The sequence below is a fragment of the Rhea pennata genome, chromosome 9 (genome assembly GCF_028389875.1).
Source record: "Rhea pennata isolate bPtePen1 chromosome 9, bPtePen1.pri, whole genome shotgun sequence".
NCBI lineage: Eukaryota > Metazoa > Chordata > Aves > Rheiformes > Rheidae > Rhea > Rhea pennata.
The window spans coordinates 20,806,994-20,826,799 of record NC_084671.1 but is presented as its reverse complement, the minus strand read 5'-3'; the positions used below and the strand labels follow the sequence as shown (position 1 = coordinate 20,826,799).

Sequence of the window (19,806 nt, the reverse complement as noted above, 5' to 3'; positions counted from 1 at the left end):
GACCTAAGCCGCCCAGTCTGCTCTGCTATTGCTCCCCCAAGCAGCAAGACTAGACTGCAGCATTCTAATTCCTAGAATCACAGAAAAGAGGCCTGGGCAGGAATTCAAGCGGTCTGCCAGTCAATCACGGTTCGTTATTGCAGGATCAATTATTCCAGCGTCACTCTCAATGAGCATTTAAGAACAGGTTAGACAGATTTCCTCTGATGGAGACGCCACAACGTTTCCAAGTTTTCTACGCCAGCACTGCTGAGGTTGCACTGAAAGCAGGGTCATTGCCACCAAATGCTGCAACTGCCTGAATGAAGTGCCATTTGACAAACGTAATTTCAGTTCTTGTTAAAGAGATTTTATTTATTTAAAAGCACACTTCTTTCTTTGTTACTCATATGAAGCAAGCCAGTTACATTTTATCTGAACTATTCATCTGGATTTCTAGTCAGATGTATCATGTAATCTTGAAATTGTAATAAAAAATACGAGAGGAAGATGTCACTCTTGAGGTTTATAATAAAGCCAACATCTTAAACACTGTACCACATCGATTCTGCAGCCCTCCCTTGCGTAAACAGTCCCAGCAAAAACAATGGAGTGAGGCATGTTCATGTGACTAAATACCGCTGGGTAACTCGAAAAGGACACGTTAACTGTGGTCCAAATAATCAGGAAGCTCATAGCAAATATATTTTTAGACACAGCTTTATAAAATACATACAAAAAAATCAGTGACAGCAAATCGCACTTTTCGAAAAGAAGAACTATAGCTGCTTTGTTCTTTCCAAAACTGCTGTATATCTTTCTGATTGTTATAAAATAAAGCCCAATCTTTCATTAGTTTGCTTATTGTTGTTCTTCCTCCCTTTTTTGCAGGTTACTGAGAACATTTTAGCTTCAGGGAAACTGTTCTCATCATCCTTCTTTCCACGTGGAACTAGCTGAAAGATACTCATGAAATATTCACTAGGGCCAATTTTCTATGAGTATAAGCAACAGCAACATCAATATTTCAATGTCTAGAAAACATGGCTATTCTCTTGCCTTGAGTAGATTGTTGGAAATCATTGTATTTTAATGAATTTAAAATTCCTTGAGAGATTCTGCAGGTGGCTTGCTTATGAAAATTCATGGGGAAAGGAGACCCTTTTCCAACAAATATTTGGGGACAAGGAATCTGCTAGCGTTTTACAATATCCTTATGGTGGTGTAGATGGAAATGTGACTGCTGATCTTTTCATCATGGTCCTTGTAGACTGCTAGTTTCCCAGGCAGTTTCAGCTGTCACAGTTGCTTAGAGTCCAGTGAGCTGTTTTTAGTTACTCATTCAAATATTCATAAGAACCGAGGGCTGCAGTTTGCTGTCTGCTAACAACTTCATTTTCTGCTCACACTGAGCTCGTCCTTGCGGGCTGCCTCTTCCTGCTCGGACTGGCTTTTTCACAGCCACGTGACCTTTGAAGGATAATGGAGTTTCCTTGGGAGTAGGCTAAAGAAGCATGTTCCACCTTTTATCTTTGCTTGGCTGGACGATGAAAGTAATTGCAGAAGACAGTTATGGATTACCAGAGAGACATGTGAAATGATCAAACCTATATCAAGCACTGGTTCCTGCTACTAGAGAAAGCACATCCCTTAATTATTTACCTTGTGGGACAGCTCACACCTTAGGATGGTCACATTTTTGTGCAAATATTTACTTAACAATATTGTACTTGAGCAGAGTAATGAAAATAGGTGTAATTTCATGTAATGTTCTTGGGAAAGACCAATGGACTGTGACATCTCCCTGCATGGGGGAAATCACTAGAGTGCAATGCTTCTATTATTTCATTAGAACTCTTGCTAAATAACCCTTCAGGGCAGCAAAATTTTGCATTTTTAGCTAAAGGAATTAGCTGAAGAGGAGGAATCCACAACTACTGCCAGTTAGTAACAGTATGCGGTAGGCTTTCTCATAGAAAATACTCTTTAAAACACATGAATTCCCAGATGCACTTCAATTAAAACACAGCATTCACAGAGAGCTAAGCAATATCTTGCAGTGAATAAGGGCAGCTTCCACTCTGTATAATAATTTGACAAGAGGGAAGAGGAGGTTTAAGTCCTTTGACAGTCAGGCGAGAGCCTGAAGGAAGAAGCTCCAGGCAGTGCCCTTGAACTGTTTGCAGAGCACTGCTCCTGCCTCACATTGCTCTTGCTCCTTCCTGGCAGCAGCCTTTCTCCAGCCAACTACAGAAGGCAGGAGGAAGAAGCAGGCTTCCCACTTGGCTTATGACTACTCTAACACCATCACCCAAAATGAAGAGGGTTCCTCCTGCCTCCAAGTTCTCCATGAAATTGCTGCTCAGAATCCGTACTCCATAGTGACAGTTTTAAATAAATACGTCACCGGGCATCACTTAAGTTATGTATTTTAGAGTTACTGTTTTATGAAAGGGCTTAATTTCTGTCAATACAACATCCTAGATATATAGGATCTTAAAATGACCATCATTTTAATTACATTTTCATGACACTTCCTTTAAATATTGTCTACTTTAAGGCTTACGTTGAAAGTGTTAATTTATACACTTACTGAACATAAGTACATAACAGCACTGGACAGCAGTGAAGTCTTCTGCACAAGCTATCAAAAAAAGGGGGGGGGGAACAGGTACAATATAAATTCTCCCTGTTTGTCTCATTCCACTTTGAATCTGAAGAAAAAACACGCCTGTCGCAAGTTAAGCAAAAAAGATGATGGTTTCGTAACTAATGCAAGATAAAAATCACCACCTGAAGAAGGGGGGCGGGGGAGAGAATGGAGGGGGGGAAAAGCCCAATAACACCATTTGTTTACATTAGAGAAACACCCACTATCACAGAGACTGTTAAGATACTGTCAGTATTTCTATTATGATCCCATATTTCAAAGGCTTAACCTGGCCATGAGAAGTCACTTTGAAAATTGAACCCAGAATACAGACTGAAGTTAGCTGCATTCAGTCTATTACTGTCACTAGGTGGATGCCAAAAAACATGTAATAAAAAAAATACAGAAAAAAAACAGTAACAACTAAGTCACAATTAGGTGTATTGATGAGATATTGACACTAACGGTATCTCAGGCTCAAGTAACTTGTCTTTAAAATACAAGAGTAGATATTATACATATATATATGTGTGTGTGTGTGTGTGTGCGTGTGTATATATATATATGTGTGTGTATATATTATATATATATGTAAGGACAACAGAGAGAGAGAGAGGAAGAGAAAGAGAATGTGTTTTATACAGTTGTTACTATAGCTTCCATTCATGCACCATAAAAAAAAATCTAAATGAACAAATCACTCAGGAGCACCATGAAGTACCTGAACACAGACAAGAGTAATAAGCACCAAGACAGATGCCTGCTTCTGCAGCACCTGCAGCACCTATTTGTTTCCATGCAGTGACACAGAGCAGGCGCTGTTTGTCCGAGCAAGAGAGATCTAACTTGATAGATTTTGACCTTTCATGAAATGCCTTCGGCTTACCCCTACCCAATCTATTTACCCTTCAAATATTTTCCTTTCCAAGGCTTCTGAAGGGTAAAGGTTAATGAAGTAATCTATGACTGAATGCTAACATATGCAATGCACGTACAGAAAAATGCACATCTCATTTTTAACATTTCTCTGGAAGCAACTATGGTCTCTTAGAGCTGCAATTTCAAAAGAATGTAATTATGGTATAGAATTTCACCTATCTTTGGGCTGAGGCCACTGAAGTCATACAAAGAATTAGTATATTGTTGTGCAATACCTATGCGAAATCATGTTCCTCTAATATTCTTCTCTAAAGCTATAGTGCAATCCCTCTCAGCTAAAAATCATGTTTTTGCTTTCTTCTATTTGTAAAATACCTATTAACAGCCTGAAAGCTTATTTTCAGTTTCTAGAAATCAACGCTGTATATCAGAAAAATTACCATTAACTAGCAAAACAAAAGAACTTCTCTGCCAATGACAAATTGTAAACAAAATAAAAAACCACTGAAGGTAACAGATGCTATAGTGCTGGTCTGTTAGAGAGGAGTGAATTTGAGAGATGAGGGCTCTTCACAAAAGTACCTCGCACAAGCTGGTCAAATCTGGCGGTAGTTCACTGCTGAGCTCAGATATGAGCCGAGATAAAACACGAGAAGAGATGTTGGACTAAAGTCAGAGACAAGTCTAAATGATAGGCGTATCTAACTTGTACAAACCTGCATCTTCCATCAGGATTAGACATGACTTCTAGGTGTTTAAATAAGTCACCTTTTGCTTCTTTCCTTAGCGCAAGAAATGATGTATCCAGGATAAAGCTCACTGGCAGCAATGTCCAGTCACTCATTTCTTGTCTTTGCAAGAGACTTGACAAACCTCCACCAGGAATACATTTGTCCAGAGAGGTCCAAGTCTAAGTTGGCTCAGTTATCTTACAGAGGAGGCAAATAAAAGGTAGACAGAAACTTAGATCATATTTGTTAATCGTAATAGCTTGAATTGTACCTAATGAAGCTGTAAAGTCATTTGTAGTGAAATGACTCCTAATATCTGTTTTAGTTCAAACGAACTCAAAAGTGTTTTTCAAACTTACATTGACAGTGCTGCTCATTTATGCTATCTAATGAAATGAAGTCAATACCATCATTATACTGTTGGCAACTAAAGCCAGTTCCTTAACATAGTTTTGGGTACATCGGATTGCAGAATAACTTCTGAAAGTTTGGTTTATCATACACAAAAAGCGTAACTATCACAAGCAGTTAGTCAATCAGAGAGAGAATTAACCATACATACAATACCATATACCTTAATTAGGCCCCAGAAGAGCATGAAAAAGATCTAATAAAGAGCACACAGACACTTACTGATGTTCAAAGGGTATCTCTGACCAACCTAACAGTTTTGCTGTGCCTAAGCCTGAAGGAACTCAGGAGAAACACTGGGATTCGGAGGGAGGCACAGCCGCTGTATTTAGGATGCAGGCACTTCAGAGTGCTGCGAGGCTCAGCTACTCCTGTTTGCTAGCACTGGCGTGAGCTTTTGCTATAGTTTCCTATTCCCTATTCTTCCTATTCCTAAAATGAGTTTTCTGAACCTGATCCTAATTCTTCCAGACTATCACATGCTGTACATTTGGTGCTGGACTCAACCCCCTGTTTTTCACGTAGATCATATCTCAGCTTCAGCTGGACCCTGGTCTGATCAGAGCTCACTTTTACATCAGAAGGGTGAGTTTGCAAGCTGTAAGGAAGCCTTTAATAAACCCCAAAGCTATGTCTGTGCAAGCCTGAAGATTTGTAGCTAAACTGCAATATGCATCTTTCAGAGAGAAATCCATTACGTTTTGTGCAAGTCCACAAGACCACTTGCAAGTTCATTTTTGCTTTTTGAACTGCAAGAACATAAAATATTTCATGTTGGATAAGAGAAACTTATGACTGATAACTCAAAAATAGCTGCTACTCATGGACTAAGAACCTGCCTGCTTCACATGTATATTAAGAGATGAGTTTCAAGGTACAGTTGCAAGCAAATCTGCTTCAAGTTCCATGTTGAAGACGTCACACTACTGCTGGGCATGAAGGTCAGTGGAGGGCCATAAAAGAGCAGGGGCTCGCGTTCATGAAGCCTCACATCCAGCAGCTCTGCAGCAGAGAACCAAGGGAGAGGACCGAGGCGGTGGAAAGGAACCCACTCAGGGACCCACCGCACAATGACAGCAAGACTACATCACTTTTTCTTTGCTTTTTTCCTGTAGTCACAGCACGAGTACAGTCTAGAGGATTTATGTAGGACTCAAATCTTTTTCTTCATTCAAGTCTTATTTCTCCAAATAAAAGATGACAAGAATTCTTCCTACACTTTTTCAGGAACTATCTTGCTCCCTACTTCCACCTGGCTGCTGCTAAAACTTCTGCAGCCTACTCAAATCAACCTTTATTTTGTGTTTTACAGGACAAAACAGCTTAACCATACCCACTAAACAGCATTCATTTGTGACAGTATTACAGACAGCAGAAAGCCTGTCCCTTTGCTCACTCGTGTGGCATAACATATGTATTACCAAGTGCCCTCCTGCCGCCTCTTCCTTCACCTCCAAGAGAATTATTTTATTAAGTTACATTAGAGTGTATTTATTTAATATTTTCCTTGTACAGTACTGTTATATGTGTTGCCAAATAACAGTGCAGCCAAATAACAGTGTATTGGATGAGAAAGGTTTATATATAAACAGCATTAAACAAAATAATCTGTATGGGGACATGAACCCATCCTGACTTGTTTACTTGCAACATAAGATTCACTGAAGTGGGATGACCAGATGCTCTAAGACACTAAGGTGCTCTTAAGGGAAAGCTGAACCAACGTAAGATGAGTAATGTGTTTCTGCATTTTAATATCTAATTTACAAGGAAAAGAAGAGAAATATACTGTAAGCAAAACAGAAGAGATTTATATATATATATATTATTTATATAGATAGAATTTATTTTTCCCTAAAGAGACCTAGACAGAATAATTATCAAGATTTCCTGCTTAGAAAGTTTTTCTATTTAAAAATTTAATCCTAATATTTGCATTCGTTCATTTGGTCCTGAACAGCAGCACTGAATTAGCATTGCATCACTGCATTTGGGGAGGGGGGGGGGAACCCCACACAAGACAACCCCGCCGCACACAAGCGCTATCTGGGTCAGCCTGCAATACCTCGGCTCGCGCTCGGGAGCGACGGCCTCACCGAGCGCGCAGGCGAACTCGGCGCGCGGCAAGTCGCTGGCCGGGGGAGCCCGCTCCCCCCACCACGGCGTGCCCCAGCGCCCGCCACCGCTCCTCCTCCATCGTCCCGGCAACAGAAAGGCGCTTGATGTCAGAGAAGTCACGGAAAAAAAAAAAAAAAAAAAATCTGTCAACAGACATTTAAGTAGCTTATACAACAAGCACGGTTGAATCCAATCCTGGAGAGAAAACATCTTGCATAGAAAACCTGCAATTTCTAACGGCGTCAATAAATCCAACAGCATTACCTACAACCCAAGCACCTACCAAACACATCATTTCAACTTCTCCACAGAATTTTCCAGAAAGAGATGAAGCATTTGCGGCTGCAGGGCCCTAGCTGGCACAGGGGGCTCTCCCCCCGCACCCTCCCCATGCCCAGCTTGGTACCCGCACACACATTTTTCCAAAACAGACTTCCTGGCTGCTTCAGGGTTTTCCCCTCTCCTCCCCCCCAACAGTTTTATGATTGTCCAAAACTAAACCACTACCTAGCTTTCCGGTGCAAAGTTTGCTGCTGGAAAGCTGCAGCTGAAGCGGCTTCCCGAGCCCCGCGGGAAGCGCGGTGGCCCGGGGCCACGGGGCCCCGCGCCGAGCGGCTCAGGACTCACCTCCGCGCGCGCTAAGCTGCGTCCCAAGTTCAAGCTCTTTTCTGTGTACCTGCTCGTTTAGACTTCCTGGGAAAACGACGTTTGAAAACAACCATCGGAGAACCGGAGGTCCCCGCCAGGTGTGATGATCCCAAACATCTCGCACCGTGCCTCAAACGCAGCCTTCCAGCTGTGCGCTCTGCTGGGCCAAAGAAATCCAAAAAATCTACACTAATCAGCCGCTTCTTGCATTTCCCCATTAATAATTACTAACCTCTCAAAAGATTTGATTAGCATATATTGAATTTTACAGTACTCTGATTAAGACAGATTTTTTTTTTTTTAACTCAGAAAACTGTTAGTCACAGTATTGACTGCGACACACAGCAGCCTCGTGGGAAGGCGGCTTCTCCCAGCTGCTGAAATAAGTGACCCTCAAGGATTTTTTGCCCACATGTTCCCCAAAGCGGCCGCTCTGCGACGTTGCTCCCCCTTGGCAGTGTTCCCCAAACACAGTTTACAAAATCTCATTACAATCACCGCCTCAGACTTGCACAAAATAAAACTCTTGAATAAATGATTATACTAATCTGATTTACTTCAGAACGGAGGGTAAGAGCTTCCCAGTCTTGATAAAGTTTGCTAAACACCTTTTGGGACTACTAATCCATCTTTCCCTGCCGCTGACCTGCTGGAACTGGCTGCCCACAACCAGCAGCCGGCGTGCAAATTTGTCTCCCTTTGCGGCTCCGGATGCGCCAGGTCTGCGCGTCGTGTTCGGACAGCGGGAGGAGGACGCGTGGGGTGGCCAGGCAGCTCCAGCAGCACCGAGGGCGAGCGCCCGGGCTGCCAGCGAGCCAGGGCAGGACGCATCAAGCCCCATGAGCATCCTGCACCGTGTTCCTCCTCCTGCGGGAAGAAAGAGGCCTTCAATGGGACTGATCACATCCACGACCACCTTTCCGCGATATCTTTCAAACTCCACACTCACCCCCTCCTTCTTGGAGGGCTGGAGGTCATTTACACAACTTTTAGAACCATCAAAAGAGACAGTTTTGGGGGAGTTCCTCCTTTTTCCTTATTTTGCAGGAGCACCAAAGCTGCACAAACGTAAACCTCAAATTACCTTTGGGATCATTTTTATTATCCCAGGGGACATTTTGCAGTCAAAGCACTACAGGTAGCTCAGATCTGATGTGCTGAGGTGAGATGAAGGGAAACTATAATGGATGAAAAACCTGTTTGCTCTGAAAGAGCAGTGATCCAGGTTTTCAGAGCCTCATTCCTGGCACACACAGCCAAGAGGATTTCTTTAAGATTACCTGACAATTTGTTCTGAGGTTGGATCTTTTGTACTTCAGTTAAATCCTACTCATTTGCACCCCATTTTAAGCTGATTCCACGCAGACTATGAGACTTTCGTTCCCTTTATTTTACACACTTTTGGATTACACTGTTCTTTTGCTTCTGCGTGTCTGATTAACTGGGTCTCATCTGGGATACTGCCTTCTGCATAGCTTAAAGAAGCCAGGCAATAAGAGAAAATCTGCCCTTAAACCACTCTGTACAAAATAATCCCACTGGACTCAGCTCCGTGAAAAGAGCTGGTCCTCACGGCACAGATTCCTCTCACAAAGGATACTGGAGACATCAGCGCTTCCAGGCATGCGACACCCCAACAGTTTCACACTGCAGCATAAAAACAGAACAGATCCGCTGCTCAAGTAGCCGGACTCCCTTGAACCTTTCACTCCAGTCCAGCTCATTTATTTAGGCCTCAGTTGCTTTGCTTCACTTTCCCTCCTCTCCCTGTATTTAAAGCAGGGACAGAAATGTTCCTTTCAAGATGGCAGAGCCAAATTAATGTTTGCAAAATGCATCAGGGTACCCAAGCAATAAGGGCTATAAAGTGCAAAATATCATGTTCTTATCTGTGTATTCATTTGATCTCTGTGTACATTTGTTATGCTCAAAGAGAAGGAATACCTCCCATGCAAAAAGTTATTTGGGGAGGCCAGGATGATGTATGATTTTAATCAAAATCATCTGTGAAGCAGTTCCACTTCAGGAGAAGCTCTGGTATATCAGCAAGAGCAGAAAGAATGAATGGCAGGGTGAGGAACAGCCCTGTTACAGGACATTGATTGAAAAGAGAAATCCTGGAAATGAACCCTTATTCCTGCCCTTTCTAGCATAGAAGAAGGATCTTTCCAGCAGCATTGCCAAAGCAAATGAGGTCCTATTTGTTTCTTATACCAAAGAGTTTTGGAACACAACGGAGCTACGAAAAGAGCCTCAGACACTCCTGCTTCCGTGTTTGCGTTCTGGTCATCCATTATTTTCCCTCTGTTGTCGTCTGTACCAGCCTTCTAGAGCCATTAGGTCACAAATTCAGTCCTGTAAAAGACCAGCTCAGGCTTCATCATAAAAACATTTTAGCAGATGAATATTTCAAGGTTTTCATTATCATCATAAGGAAGCATTAATGGTGATAAAATAATCAGTCAGCAAAAATACTATTACTTTTCCGTTAGTGAATGCAGTCATTACATCCCCAAAGTTTCTCATTTCCTGAGGGATCAGAACAACTATTAGCTAAAAAGCACAGAGACAGTACAACTAACACCCACAAAATGCATAATCCCATTGCCATAGAAAAATCCCAGTGAAATTGCACCCTGAATTTCTGCTTCAGGTAGGTGATTCAAAGGGCTCTTGCTTTTATTCAGACTAAGAACAAAAAACGGTAACAGAGAAAAGACGTAGTCACATAGAGCACAACCCTTCTCTTCTGCTCTCTCTCGTGTTTTGTCTCTCTGTGCATTGAAAGTTTATTCTTTTATCTGGATTAGTTAGTTAAAATGCACAGTATTCCTTTTAAAGTAATCCATGGAGAGAAATGTGGAGAGCCATTTAAAAGAATAGACATGCTGTGCTTCAAACAGGTTCACTCTCTTCACAGGTGTTCATTAAAGTGTGCTCAACTCTAATCCCCTTAGTCCTAAAGCATGCAGTCTTTTAAAAGGACCTGTGCTAAACCAGCACTGCCAAACTCTTCAATGCTCTAACATGCAGACTTTCAAAAAGAAAATTTCCTTAGCTGTCTTAAAGACCACATGTTCTCATCCTCTAATACTGACCTACTTAGTTAACCTGGTTTTAAAATGGCATATTATCTTTGAAGTTCACAGAGGAGAAACAGCCACTCCAGTACACAGTCAGTTCACATATCTCTAGTTGCTGGTGAAAGCACATATTGAAAAACCCACCGCCTATAAATAATAGAGGTGATTCTCTCAGCAGCCTGTTTACTGGAAAACTGACTTCATGGAGGAGAAAGGTGGAATAAACAACCAGCTTTTTAGATGCTTTCCTCACTGTCCTTTGCAAAACATTCATGCAGCACTTAAGAAAGCAGTTTCTCATCCACAATCTTGCTCAAGCTTCCCCAGCTTTGGTTCAGACTTAGTAACATTAGACTAGGTCTACATCAACAAGTACTTTGGCACAACAGGAGAACAGTAGACTAAAGCAGCTGGTGCCGAGACTCCTGATCTCTCTGCTACAAGCAGTTCAGGTTTAGGTTTACTTCCAATTAGATTTAGTCCAATCCTTTGGCATAAATGCCCTCAGTGCACGCATGGTTTGATGCTTTCACCTCCTGGGTCTCCTTCTCCCAAGGAAGATGACCACTGTGTCTAAAGAGTTTTCTTCATGATCATGCTACCCACAACCAGCCTGAGATTTTGGGCACAAAAGGTAAGTTCAGGCTAACATGATTACATTGTCCTCGAGATGCAGAATTACCAATACAGCGCTTAAAATTTTTAGATATGGGAAGACACTGTTGAGATCTCTGCTATGAGCTCAACCACAATGAACACACATTCCTAAAACAGATGTTATCATAGGAATAGCCTCTTTCCTCATTCTATTTTAGATACAATTTGTGAGTTTTTTTTTAAAAAAAAGTCACACACAAACACACCCCTTTATTGACAGAAACTGAAAGGTCAGACAACTCTTGAGGGTTTCCCTTCTTTCACAGCTCTTCAAAATCGCACATATCCTGCATGTAGTTTGCTCAGGCCGGCAATCTGAAAGACTGAGGACACCTACTGTACGTGCCAGGGTAGTTTTGCTCTGCCAGTTTGCTTTACAACACAGCAAACATTCACAGCTCTTAGTGAAACGCATTCCCCGCGGTCAGCAGCAGGAGGCATACATTACCAGCTCTCAAAATAACCCTTTGTGGGGCACAGGCGTTTTCAGATCCTGCAGAAAAAAAAGTGAATTTGTCTCATTTTAAGCACCTCTAGCACCTTTCTCTGAAGATTTTCAAGTGCTTAGCAAACAAATTTCTCCGTTTAATTTTGGTGAGTGTTAAAGGCTTCATGGCTTCATCTTGCCGTGATTTTACCCAGTGAGGTTAGCAATGGCTGTAAAAATCAAATCAGAAGTGATGCTAATGTGCAAGTGTGCTGTGGACAAGACTAAGGTAATGCAGAGAAAAACTATTCCTGGTGGAATAACTCCACTGACAACACCTCGGCCCTCACTGTAACTTTGTGCAACTCCAGCAAGTTATTCTGTTCAGGGATTGAACTGGACTCATGTGGTTTATTCCCTTCTGTACTGCAGCTCTTAAATACATGCAGACAATCACTGTATAATGCTACAAAATGCATGCATGAATTGGAATCCCCAGTTCTGTGACAATGTTAAACATTTTCCTGTACTGTTGTATTCCCAAAATAGATTGAAAGATAATATTTTGGTGGGTTTTGGCATAGTAACTGAGTACATCTGTATTTGGCTATGGAATAGAAGAGATAAATACTACAATTTTAAGTGTTATGTGCTAGTATTTCCCATTACAACCAAGCAAGTGACATCTCTGAAATCTGTGTATTTTGCATCTGTTTTGATGAACCGATTTACTGAACTGTAAGACTCCTAAACTTTAAGTTCCATAAAACCATTTTCTTCCTAACCAGTTGGCTTGCCAAGCAAAACTTTCTCTTTCCCAGTGCGCCCAGTCATACACTTTTCACAGCGAACTCAGAAATCAGTGCATTTCTTGCCATCAGTGCCCAGTTTCTTTTATGGGCTGAAAGACTATAATTCCCATAAGGCAGCGTGCTACAAGGGAAAAAACAGTTCTGACTCCTTTCAACAAGGTCTTTGAATTAAATCAGATTAAGTCAAAAATAAAAGAACCAAAATTACCACAAGTTTACTCAAAGCAAACTAAGGGATTTTTTTTTTTTTTTAACTTGTGACAGAAGTGTCTCCAATCATCATACAAGAGAAAATGTTGACTTTGCAAAGATAGTTTTCTAGCAGAAAGCATGCAACCCTACACACCAGCCAATGGCTTACAAAGTATACCAATACAAAGAAGAATGCAGGGTATTTTGTTGTATTGAGTTGTCCTAACAAGGTCATGCCTTTGTACTGCACCCCTCAATAGTGTTTATGCCCTTTTCAGTTTAGTCTGATTACCGAAGCAAAGCATGAAACTATCATTCCAAACTGGAAAGACTTACAAAATTAATGTCTGTTCCACAGCACTGCTAATTCAGAGCCCACTTGTATCAATTTTCTTCACAATTTGGCAGGCTGTATAAGTGCAGAAATACATTAGGACTCTTGATAGTTACCGATTTAACAAATTACTGCTCTAACAAAAAATTGAAAAACTTTGCTCACATCTTTTTCAACTTAAAAATGTGCATGTTGTTTTTACCTCTCAACAATGATCTACTGATTTTAATTGTTTAAAGCAAACCAGAGTGTTCCTTTGGAAAAGCAGGAGAGAAAGGAGGTTTTTCATACTGATTCATTTAAAAAAAAAAAAAAAAAAAATCTATATACTGCAGAAGAAAACTTCCCATAGACATTGTTAGGCCTCTCTATTCTAATAAACAAGTAGCCAGAAACTTGCCTCTTATATAAGGAGCTTTGATCTATGATAAACATACCAATAACACATTTTCCAGATAACTATGTTTCAAATTAAAAGTCTTTAAGAAGTAACTTGTACAAAAAAAAAAAAAAAAATCCTATGGTGACTCAAAAAAATGCATCTAAATTTCATTTCTCATCTCATTGTCACAGTATTATTATTCACTACAGAGCATGCTGGTATTTGACATATATGACCTAAATCTGCAAGTTTAAGCAAGACAAAAATATCAAGATTATGTCCTCTTATTTGGAATTTTGTTGCTGTAGGTATTTCTTGGAATTGGATCACTTTTTAATGCCTAACTGAACAGCAAATTAAACAGTATCTCAGCTATCAACCTAAATTAAATCCATTAACCTTTATGTTATATTAAAACATAAGATTTTGATAAGTAAATATCTACAAAAGTAAAAAGCTATGGATTCTGATGTTCTATATAATCAAAAGCATTGTTTTTAGAATCCAGAGTAAGTGAAAGCAAAATGACTTTATAAATTTATAATCTGTTCCGTACTTAAACACTAAATTCTAATTATCAGCCACTTGTTTCTTGTTTAGCAAGAAATGAAAAAAATAGGCTTTAGCAGTGCATGCATGTGGGCTTTTTTTTTTTTTTTTTTTTAATGGGCAGAGAGTTTTGATTTACTCCTAGAGTGAATGCAAGTCTTGTGCAGTGCTCAAATTCTGCATGCGCCTTCAAACTAAGTGTTAAGTCAGACTTAAACAGTACTTTGACCTTCCAGAAGGCTCTTCCTTTAAGGGTGAATTTTACCTACAGTATTATGTCAAGCCCATTCATTAAAGTAGAAATCTGCAATGGACAAGCCAGGAAAGACCAAGACTTTATGCTGTGGGCTAACTTATAAGCATATTTTACTTAAACAGAGGAGCCAGGTGTTTAATGAGTTCAGGTAACAGTCAGCTGGGAGTTGTCTGTTCCTCAAACCCATACATACCGGGCAAAAGAGGTTTAACACGCAAACTGCCATTGCTTTAGTTAAATGAAATGTCTCCTCACTAAGGAGTTCTTAGATTTTTCTTGCAGTTCACCCCAGTGAGATATATCACCAGTTTGCAGTTCTTAAAAAGTTGCCTGTACGCTACAGAGCATCACTAGCAGAAAGCATCTCCACAGAGCAGCATCTGCATTCCTCGCTGGCATGGTGCCACACCACCTCTGCTCACCAGTCGGGAGCCAAATTCTGGCACCTGACTAAATTTTTAAGACACCCTTCAGAAAAGTAAGCATTTCACGAATTCTTATGGGGAAAAATTTTACCTTTTCACACTAATGTAACAAAACCAGCCCAGTCAATGTTTGGCAAACATGGTTATAGTTTGCCTAAGAAACAGAATTCCCTAAAGCCCGTATTCATTCTACGGTATACCCTTTTCCTCCCCTTTTGCTTGTGCTCCCCCCGCTGCCACAGGCTGCAGGAGGTTACTAGGTTACAATGACTGTAAGCCAAGATGTTCCTGAGAAACAGCTTTCATGGTTTCTGCACTGCTTTTACTTCTCCCAACTCCTGACACACACAGTGAAAGAAAGACGTGGTCCCTGGACTCTGCTCCATGGGCAGACATGGTTTCAAGAGGCAGCAAAAGAAAGCCTGGAACTAGTTAGAAGCCAGGTACCTTCACAGTTTCTACACACTGCTTTCTCAATTAGCGCAGGAGTAAACATTTCCCTCTTGGCACTTTCCCACCAAACACTGCGACATAAAGCCCCTGGGCCTAATCCTACCATCCTCCCAGTCCACACAATGTCTCCCCATGAAATGTTAGAGAAACGGTTGCACATTCTGTTTAGAACGAGCCAGGCCTTCTTTCCTTCCGATACGACAAATGGCTTTGCTCATTAGCTTTCCGAATCGCAAGGCATCAGGACTTGTTCACGAAAAACATTTGGTCTCTTGAGATCGGACCTTGCTCCCGGCAGCACTCTCAGCACACACAGAGTGTGTAAGGAGGACTCCCCACACCACCCAGTCAGCAACCACAGTAGATTTGCCACCTACCACATGAAGAACCAGTAAGGTCAGCAGGTCCTCCACCTTCTCTGTCCAAGCCAGACTGAGCTGCCTGAACAGAATCAGATTCACCTTCTGTCTCCTGAGGGCAAGCAACCAGGAAACTTTTTGTTTCCTACAAGAGGAGAAAGAACCATGAGTTAGTCTTACTGATGAGTGTTGCACAACTTCAGCCAGGCCATGCAAACTCAAATAAGAAGCTGACTGTGCGTGTGGGAACCAGGACAGAGGGAAATTATTAGGCTCATTTCAGCAGAACATTTGCACTGTTTTGGTAAAGATACTCTATACTCCTTCCAGCTGCTCAGACCACTCTGTCCCAGCGCTCTGGTTCTCCATGTTACTTATCTGGCAAGTCCAAACTACTCAGGCTCCCTCCAGCGAGGGAGTCAGTGGTAGCAACCTCTGCTAAGGTCTGCTTTTGCAGCTGCCGCGGGCACCAGGAATCCCCTGGCCCAGCTCTGCGCACAGGAGCCGTGCGCCAGGCTGGCCCCGGAGCGCCCCTCTGCCAGGGGGGCCAAAGCAGCGGGGAGGAGCAGAGGTTCCTGCTCTGAGCTTTCTCTTCCCTGTGGATTCTTCTCTCAAAGAAATACATATTTCTGAATTACACACATCTTAACGTCATAAAAACTTGCAAGGGAAAACTGAAGCGATTAGAAAGGGATTACTCCTTTCTCCGTGTGGCAGGGAGCCAGGAATGTATGAACCCCACACCACCCTTCTGCTTCGTTCAAGGCAAGCTCTAGTTTGACCAGCTCCATTTCTTTAAAAGGGGAGATTTGCTGGTTTTAATCTGTTCCAACCAGCAAGTAAGCTGAAAACAAATTACTCATTTCTACATCAATCTGCAAGTTTCCTTGGCTTGTCCTAAAACTAACCCACTCTTTTTCCTGTATCAGACTGGATCCCATACCTATTTACAATCTCAGCCAGGACCTCTAACTTCTAATACCTCTGCTCTCACACACCAAACCTCCCAGCTAGAAAACCATTACTCCTCCAGCCAACATCCTTTCAAGACGACAATTTTTAAAGTGCTATAATTAGTACCTAGTAAGGAGCTTCAGTTCCTTAGCTGCCATTTTAGCCATTTCTTTTATCATTTGGGTAATAAAAAAACCCACCTACAATTAAAAAGGATGGCTTCTTTCCATTAAAATAATACAGGATTCTCTCTGTAAGTGAATGTTTTAACACTGTAATTACTCTAAGTAGGATTGCTAGCATGATACATAAAGGCTGGCTGTTTGGCCTGATCAGCATAATTGTTCATCAAGATTGTTTGCCTTGATAAAGCCCACTTGCCCATGGAACAAGTCTTCACGTATCCTTTGATACGTTGCTGCAAAGACTGTGGGTAAGAGGGAGAGAATAAACTCTTCTTTACATCTGCAGGAAGTAATAGGCTTAACTTACCGCGAGGAAGATTTAAGTTAGACATTAGTAGAAGCTTTAGAGTGGGGAAGCTAATTAAGAGATCTCCTAGGGAGGCCGTGACATCTCTATCAGGTTTTTCATTACAGCTTAGACAACTCTTTAAGGGATGGGTGCCACTGCCACTCCTATTTTCTACAATTCTGTTTATCCCTATTTGGATCCAGAACCCACAGCTTTCACCTGAATTTGTCTAGCAGGTATTAGGAAACATCTCCAAGTATGATATGAAGCATTACCAGGTTAATTAATCCATAGTAATTCAAAAGATATTGAAGCGTCATGGGAAAGAGTAGACGGATGTGCTGGAATGGGGGAAGATGCCCTGGGGTGAGATTCATCCCTCCCCTAAACTCAGCTTAGCTTCTGCTTGGGGGCTTTTGAAAGCCCTCTGGCCAGATGGAAGGGTAGCAAAACAGCAGATCTGAGCGTCTGTGTGCTAGGTCATGGCTATTATTATTATTTAATAAAAGGTTCACACTGTCATTCCTAACTTGTAGCCTGAAAAGCCCCCAGTTGGATTTGTTTATTCATATCAGTTTATAACCATCAACACAGTAGCAACAGTAAAATGCTTGAATCAAAATCAATCATGTCCTGCAGAGGACTGCACTATTGTAGGACCTTAGGAAGTGAAAACTCAGAGTAAAAATAAATAAATGAAGAGTTGCACTGCCTCTGCTGTTCCCTGCCTGATGAAGTCAACTATGAAGAGGACTTTCAATCTATGACAACACTCAGAGCAATGATATGGGAGTGTTTTTTTTTTCTCTCCCCCCCCCCCTCTTTTTTTTTTTTTTTTTTTTAAAAAAAATCTTGTTTTGGCACGTCCTACACCCACAGGTCACATCCTAGCAACTGGTCAAAATTGGCAGGAGGATTTAACTTCTGCTAATCATTCAGAGATGGTTTGCCACTGAGTGGATAAGAGACAGAGCAAAATGTCTAGAAGTTTCAACAAATACTAATTTAAAAGACAGCCTTTCAAAGCAAATCAAATAAGCCTAAATGTAATTCAAGAGAGGTTACTTTCTGCCACGGCATGTGGAATACATGGCTCTGGCACTGCAGAGTTATCACAGCACTGAACACTAGAGAGCAGCCTTTCTCCAGCATATTAAGAATTGCATAATGTTATTTCCTCTCCTTCCTGAAAACAAGATGACGCTGATCTCTTATGCAAAAACTCAGTGCACTCCACTGAGCAAAGTTATTCAGGCTTCTGATTAGAGAGGACTAAATTTAAACCTGCTCGATATCGTAGTCGCTGCATTTTTTCCAGATACCAGCTGAAATAGCTTGCACTCAGTCTTCAGAGCACCACACGTTTTTATTGTGACATCTTTTCTTCGCATCTAGGTTGTCCGCATTTCTGCGGCACTTGGAAATAAAAACAAATGTGGCTCCAAAAGGAAACTCGGTAAGGAAATGCTCCTGTCTGTTTACAGTCTGCAACCTCAGCTTAGAAGGGTTAAACCATACAGCAAGTTTACAGCAACACTGGGAATTAGACCAAAATGTCTTTAGCGCTAGTTCAGTATGAAAGAACGTGCTGCCTTGCAGCAGGTATTTCTGTTCCAGCACTGTCTTGGACCTACGGAGCGCACAGGCCGTGTGCTGAAATAACAGTGCTAGAATCCAAAATCCTCGTCCTACCTGCAGAGCATTTATTCATCAGCACTGGCAGATGTGTAAGAGTTTCTCCACAGTCCCCCGTAATGCTTTGGCACTGACAGGCCAGCTGCAAGTCTAGCGGAGACACTTCTAGGCTGCTTCTGCAGAGACCGCCGAAAAGGATACAGCTCAGAAGGGCCAGTCTCTGATGTCCAAGCCTGACCGCCAAGAAGCGCGGTCAAACTTTTAGCTCTTTTGCTATAGCCCAGTGAGTCACAGGGTGAAACAACTCCAAGTCCAATGCTAAAATTCTACCAACAGAAAGTGGGATGGTTTTAGTAAATATCATTCAGTTCAAGAGAACTTCCAAAGGCCAGGGGGAAAAAAAAAAAAAAAAAAAAAAAGACAAATCCTTTACGTATTAATACAAGGATAGTCTATCCCCAAATGATGATGTTTTCATGTATCTGGTACGAGAACTCTTTGAAATAAGATGTATAATTACATGGATACAGACAAAAAACTATACATGTATGTTTAAAGACACACTCTCTACAACGCTTCTTATTCTAGGGCTTAGAGAAAGTCTCTGTTGGTTAAAAAAAACATACTCTGAAATCATGATCATTGTACACAGTTCATCACCATGACCATCAGATAACCTACATTCAGGCAGCAGCAAAGATAGAAGTGAAAGATTTTTCAAAAGCAAAGTCACAGGTGTCTCTGACTTTAATTCAAAAGGGATTTTTATCAGATACAGACTTATTAGGGCTATTACTGTCTTTGGGGTTCGACAGCAATAGCAATACCTCGGACTCTGCCTTCCCATAACATCATTGTTTCCACTTGTTTTCTCATTTTAGACTGAAATGTTCAGTACATAACATCATATTTTTGTTGAGTACCTACATGTTGCTTAGCACAGAAGGCCTTGGGGCCCTCAGTACAACTCAAACCCTTGGCTGTTTGATAGGAAAAAAAATACCAACTGGTCCTACTCCACAAAACTTTTATGCCAAATTAGTACATTCAGGTTAACCTATGATCAGCTGTGTTTAATTGCAACTTTTTCCTACATATTTGTTTAAAAAAGAAGGCAGCTCACTAGCAGCTAAACCATATAGCAAGACCAAATTTTGCCAAATTGCAAAGATAATTACCACAAATCCCACAGGATCACTGCAGACTGCCCAATTGCCTTGTTTTGTCAACTACAGCTCAGTCTGAATCACTACAATGTATCCATAAGCACATCTGAAAGGAAATAGGGGTAACTAATTTGTGATCCAGCTCCTTTTTTCTCCAGAAAAAGAGTTCTGCTAAACCATCTCAGTCCACGGGAATATCAGATGGGAACAGTGTAATCAGAACCAGACGCAG

General features: G+C 41.3%; 1 protein-coding gene across 9 annotated transcripts in view; it reads right to left on the bottom strand.

Annotated features, from left to right (window-relative positions):
* Window positions 1-19,806, bottom strand: part of EPHA4 (EPH receptor A4) — a 270,547-nt gene that overhangs the window by 215,860 nt on the left and 34,881 nt on the right. For 2 of the 9 annotated variants that reach the window (XM_062582326.1, XM_062582328.1), the window contains 5 exons: window positions 15,364-15,490; window positions 12,924-12,996; window positions 8,063-11,649; window positions 7,445-7,573; window positions 6,716-6,868 (listed from right to left, as the gene is read on the bottom strand). The gene's annotated coding sequence lies outside the window, so the exon portion shown is untranslated. Of the gene's footprint in view, window positions 1-6,715; window positions 6,869-7,444; window positions 7,577-8,062; window positions 11,650-12,923; window positions 12,997-15,363; window positions 15,491-19,806 lie in introns of those variants that run through there. The other 7 variants (XM_062582327.1, XM_062582329.1, XM_062582330.1 and 4 more) reach the window with 6 other exon arrangements.